This window comes from Lutjanus erythropterus, chromosome 22 (assembly GCF_056507025.1).
Source record: "Lutjanus erythropterus isolate fLutEry1 chromosome 22, fLutEry1.hap2, whole genome shotgun sequence".
Taxonomy (NCBI): Eukaryota; Metazoa; Chordata; class Actinopteri; order Lutjaniformes; family Lutjanidae; genus Lutjanus; species Lutjanus erythropterus.
Genome location: NC_139338.1, coordinates 25,329,121 through 25,335,128, shown reverse-complemented (window position 1 = coordinate 25,335,128; position 6,008 = coordinate 25,329,121). Strand labels below are relative to the sequence as shown.

The window sequence follows — 6,008 nt, the reverse complement described above, 5'->3', positions numbered from 1 at the left end:
TGAATGTTGGACAGGCATAAATAAACATTTTGCTTCTGTATGCAATCACTTAATACATAGACTGTTGACTATATACTGTTCATAGTTAACTGTATAGGCCTGTTGAATATTGTATATACTACTTATACTTATTGTATTGTGAGTGATGAATGAATAAAAACATTACTGTTATCAAAGTGATGTGAGTTATGTCGTTTTAAGAAATAAATATCTAGAAGAACAAGATAGTTTGGGACTTTCCTTCCAGGTTACTTGATATCAGCTTGTCCTCTACAATATGTAAACTTTGCCAAGTCAAGTTCTATTTTATTTATATATAGCCCAGTATCAGATTGTGATCATTTCTCATGATGTCCAATACTCCCTAACTAATAAAACTAAAATAAAAGCCACATTTTTGGAGTTTGAGAATCCTTTTAAAGAGAACATATATTTAAAAAGTGTTTATTTGTTGTTTGTTTGCTGTTAATTGTCGCCATATGCGTGTGGTTGTCATGATGGGGACTAGCGGTTAAGTGCTGACCACAATAAAACGGATAGTAAGAGAAAACAAACAAACACAGTCCTGTGTAAGTACTGGTTATTTTATGATGTGAATGAGGACTTGTCGCAGGCTGGACTGATCTGCAGCAGCAGCAGCAGCAGCAGCATCATCCACCCGGTGAGGTCAGATCAGCCCGGCGGGCGGCGCATTGCTACCTGGCTGGAATCCTGCACGGCTTTTCCTCACAGAGTTTGAGAAGTGCTCTGGACTTCCTGGTACGGGACCATGGACGTTTTCTGCTCCAGTTTGTCCGGGGAAATACCTGCAGCGATGTGATCCGCCGAGGACCCGTCGAGTTGAGAGCAAGGTGAGGCTCCGGGAGTTTTTGTTCGCTTAATGTTGGAGCAGACGGGGGAACTTGTCGAGACCGTGAAATGCATCTGTCAGTGGAAACGGCAGCGTTTACTGCGGGGCTGAATGACGGCGGCTCATTAACGGTAGCTTTTCAAAGTGGAACGGAACATGGCGGCGGGGCTTTTGGGACTTTATTGGGCGTCTGCGTGAAATTATTCTTGTTGTTTTACACTTACGAAACACGGTATATTGTGTTTTATTATTGCAAACTTTGTGCTTATTTGTATTCACCGAGGCCTACCTAGCCAAACCCACCACTGTTGAGCTAGCAGCGTAGCACAGGGAGGTTTCCGGTATCGTCCTAGAAAATAAAAGTCTCATTTGCAAACTTAGTAGTATCAGACGTGATATGAAACTTGCTATTTAATCGGCATTTTTCGTAGCAAAAAACAGATCAATTCAACCCCCAAAACGTGCTCTTCTTATTTTTATTCCTACTTATACTTATTTAGTCCATCTGATGCTGGATTTTTATCACTGATATCGATATTAGGGAGGAAAAACAAACGTTGGGTTAGGGTTATTCTTTAATTAAATATATTATTTATTTATCATATTTTTGTCCTGTATATAAATTGTTACTGTTTAAAATTTTGCTCTTGTTAAGCACTTTGTAACTATGTCATGGCAGGTGCCATAAAAATAACATTTATGTAAAAATGTATATAAGTTCCAAAGTAACATCAGCATAGGTATTTTTAATAAAAATATACATTTTGAAAACACAATTAGACTATAAAACTTGAAAAAGTAAATAAAAAAAAGTTTTTATATCATTGCGTGCTAATTTTCATCAATGTAGCTGATAAGATAATATCAGCCAACCAATGATATATTGGTCTGACTCTATTATCATTATTATTATTACTAGCAGTAAGAATACCAGTTTCATTAATGGCTGAAGTCATAATATTTTTGAACAGATCTTATTGTTTGTAAATTGAGTAAACCTAAAGAAAGGTATCAGTGAAGTTAAAAGTGACCAGAAGAATTTACATTTAAATGAAACAGTTATTTTGAATTTAAAAATAATTTAATGTCATAAACCTCTTTAGTCTTAACATATTGATAGAAACGCTTGCACTGATTTATTGAGATGTACATTAAAACTCAATTCTGTCTTTTAATTAACTACTTTTTTGGTGCATGTGTGTATTTACTAGATTAGTTTATTTTGAAAGTCGAATCGCTGTATTTCCGGTCGTATTTTGGCTGATTGTTTAAAACTTGATTCGGCCGAAACCCCCAAGGCTGCCTCCCGCAACGGAATCGATGCGGCCGGAGCACCAATCACGGCCTCCCATTGGCTGCAGCCCCGAGCTCCCAGGCTCCTGATTGGCTGCGGCGGCCTGTCACTCACGTTGATGGGCTCGGAGCTGCTACTGCTGCATTAGTAGCGTTTAGTCTAAATGAATCGAGGAGCTCAGTTGTTTACACTGGAAAATAAGAAGATATGCGGACATAAACCGGACAGAGTGAGTGCACGTGTCTCGGGGCTTGTGTTTTATAAAGTTGAGCAATGTTGTTGCTTCCTGCCTCGCGAGAGAGTGGATAGAGTTACCTTTGTAGCAAGGTGCGTTAAGATACACAGAAGTAGCATAAAAGCGGATGTAAGGCGAATCAATTTTCAAAATAAAAGCGCGAAACGTGTCAGTTCCGTGAGATTATATATACGTTTCTAAACTGTAGCATGTATGAAACAAGTTTGTTATTATTTCAGTTTAAATCATGGAAAATTCCAGTAAAAACAAGTGAAACCACAGTCTGTAAACACCAATAAAAGCGCATACATTACATGTAGAGACCATGAAGCTTACATGTCCTAAGAACAGAATCTCAAGGCTTATACATAGTATTTAAATGTAATATATAACATTTATAAAGACCTATTTTACAAATTGACTCCTATTTAAAATACTTAAGTCTGTCTTAACTTGCTGTAGGAGTAGAAGTGTTCCGTGAAGGAAAAAAAAGTGGTTTTATTTTGAAAATTGTGGCAGGCAATCACACGTTTTAATGTTGCAGACTTGACAATGGTGTGTCTTTCAATCCTTCCTATCCCGCTTCAGGATAATGCGGCTTAGCACAGTCAGGGGCTTTACAGTTTGAAAACACAAGTAGTAGTATGTGCCACGGTGACTGTAATGTGGTTTTAAGACCCCAGACCTCGTGATATGTAGTCCACCTGCAGGATTTCACTGTCAAATTAAGTGCAGGGTGATATTAAGCAAGCAAAACAGCCACAAACTGAGAGAAAAAAATAACTATTTAATCAAAAAAGTATGTTTATTTTGCCTCCTGCAGGCTTATGTCCCCATATCTTTGTGTCAGATTAAAAAGCTGTCTGAGTTTAGGCTGGTGTTTCCTCCACAGAGCTCCATCTCTGGTGTTCAGTGCGATGAAATGAGCAGCATGTCAGGAGGATGTGTGTGTGTGTGTGTGTGTCAGGGTCAGACTATTCGCTTTATCAGCTTTTATTCAGAGCCATTGTGTCACTGCTGCTGCTGCTGAGTCGTTTCTCTGGGATCAGCCCTTTTTTTCCCGGCTCTGATGCAAAATAGAGATAGAAGTAGAAAAAAAAAACATTCCTGGAAAAGGCAAGTCCTGTCACACTATTCTCACTTTCACTACTACTACTAAATAAAGTAATGATGTAAACAGCAGAGACAATAGTGGTCATTTGACTGTAACCAGAGGATCCAAAAAAAGTTTAATTCTGCATTTTAAAGTTTTGTTACTTTAAACAAAGTTGCAGCATTTCTTTGACAGTGCTGCATGTGTAGTTCAAATTGAGTTCCCTCCCCATTAACTTCTTCGATGCGTTGCGATTCGCTCATGCAAAATTATGAATCGATGCAGAAAAGTCAATAATCTGACTTTTAAAACCCAGCTTTTGACACTATGATCGCCTGTAACAGTTTTCTAAGGCGGGGTTGTACTTACCTCACAGCTAAACCAACTGGATGGTGAAACATAATGGATGTAAACATGTTTACGTTCTAGGCTCGGCTACTTGTGGAGTTCTGATGAGGATATCTGAGTGTGAACAGCTGCAGATGAGTACAATCTGACCCCCAACCGCTGGTTTTAATAGCTCATGCATTTTTGCAGCATTTTTGCAGCATTTTGGCTTCTAGAAAGGTGAAAGAAAAAGGGACCTCTGGACAAGAGCCACACTGCATGCAAGTTGTGTTTGACTGAACTGGTTACGTATCATTGGAAAGATGAACCAAGATGTTTTTAGTGAGTTTTACTTCAAGTTTGAATGATGTGTCTGTGTCTGTAAATGGAGTCTGCTGGCTTTGGTGAGAGAAATCGGTTGTTTCTTGTTACACAAAAAGGTCAATCTCTGTAGGGATCCTTTCTCTAATGTTGTCAGACGATTAGAACAACAATCTGAGCCTGTCAGTGGCAAGACCAGCACTTTTAGCGCACATGCATTGATGCAATTTCCCATAAGCATTACACTGCAGCCTGTTTCTCAGCTGATGAGAGCAGCGTTCTCACTTTATACTGGACCAGCTTCAAAAACTGTTGTCTCTGCTTGGCGCTTTGACACAAAAACATGGGAAAATTGGTTGAAAAGAACAGAAGTTACCCTTTAAACTAAGACAAACAAAAATCTGAGGGGAAATCTGTAGCTGTAGTTAACTTTTATCAGCAGGGTGCAAATGTGCCTCACATTCATTCTGGATCTGAAATGCCACACATGGCAGAGACTCTGTCTAAAAGTCAGCGGGGGGGGGGGTTGTGTGTGAAAAGGTCAAGTGTTGACAATGGTGACGACTAATCAGACCTTTAACTTCAAAATGCTGCAGCGCTGAGCTTTAATCCGGCTGCAGTTTCCACGAGCGAGACACTGAGACAGTTTTACTGTGAGGGTCAGTTCAGTAGAAGACTAGGTGCTGCTGGGATTAAATCCTGTAAAACTCAAACTGCTGTGTTCGTCTGACATTCTGGGGAATTGGCTTGTTTACTACGAGTTAGATGAGAAGATTCATATCAATTTCAGCTTCACTGTCATATGCTGAACCCTGTCAAATTGCTTGCAAATTGCTTTTTTTTGTTGTTGTTGTCCAAGGAACAATCCAAATCACAACGCAGAAAGACCAGCAGGAGGAGGCTGCTGTAGTCTCATTTTTTCCTGAACAGTAGAGCTGCCACAATTAGTCGATTAATGGATTAGCTGTCAACTTTTGAATTAATCAGTAACTATTTTGATCATCGATTAATTAGGCTGAGCCACAAAAAAGTCAAAGTTCTTTGATTTCTGCTTCTCTTATATTAATATTTTCTGCTTTCTTTCTGTCTTTTATGACAGCAAACTGAATTTCTTTGTCTTTTGGACAAAACAAGACACTTTAGGACATTTTCTGATATTTTATGGACCAAATAACTAACGATTAAGGGAGAAAGTGACTGGAAATTAATATTTGTCGCAACATTAAGTTTATTGGTTTCGCGCCTCAAATCTAGTGGATATATTTCAAATCTTCCTCCCAGCTGAACAAAATGTGCATCAGTCGGTTGGTTCTGGCTTTAAAAAAATCTATTTTTTGCCTCCAGATTCTTGTCTCAAGAAGATTCTTGTCTACTTTCCATTGACAAACTGACAGGTTTTTTTCTGAAGATTGTGTAGATTTTTGCAGAGATAGTGTAAATGTACATGCTAGATTATGAGTGCTGCAGACATTTTTCAGAAATCCACCAGTTGGACTGCAGAAAATATAGGATAGGATGTGCACACGATTATCTTTGCTGTGTTGTATTAACGTTAACCATAATGCCTGAATTGGGTAAAAAACATAAAGCCATCCCCGTGTGGCGCTGAGTCGGAGGCTGCTGTCGGCTCTGTGGCTCAGTGACAGACAGGAAATGGAAAAGCCCCGCAGTCGTCAGGGTCAACAACCACAAATTAGTTCATCTCCTTCTTCTGTTCTCTTTCTATCTCTGTTACAGCGACTGCAGAGCCTCTCAACAAACAATTCAATGAGCCAGTGTGTGTGTGAGAGCGAGAAAAAGAGCGTGTGTGTGTGTGTGTCTTCTTGTTGAAAGGGCAGTTTATTTGCCAGGCTGCTCGGCGTCAGGTGGCTTCCCAAACTCAAAAGCA

General features: G+C 39.3%; 1 protein-coding gene across 2 annotated transcripts in view; it reads left to right on the top strand.

Moving 5' to 3' along the window:
- Positions 1–679: 679 nt before the first annotated feature.
- usp6nl (USP6 N-terminal like) overlaps positions 680–6,008 on the top strand; it is a 133,590-nt gene continuing 128,261 nt past the window's right edge. Inside the window, exon 1 of one of the 2 annotated variants that reach the window (XM_084710794.1) lies at positions 680–851. The gene's annotated coding sequence lies outside the window, so the exon portion shown is untranslated. Of the gene's footprint in view, positions 852–2,264; positions 2,374–6,008 lie in introns of those variants that run through there. The other variant, XM_084710795.1, reaches the window with a different exon arrangement.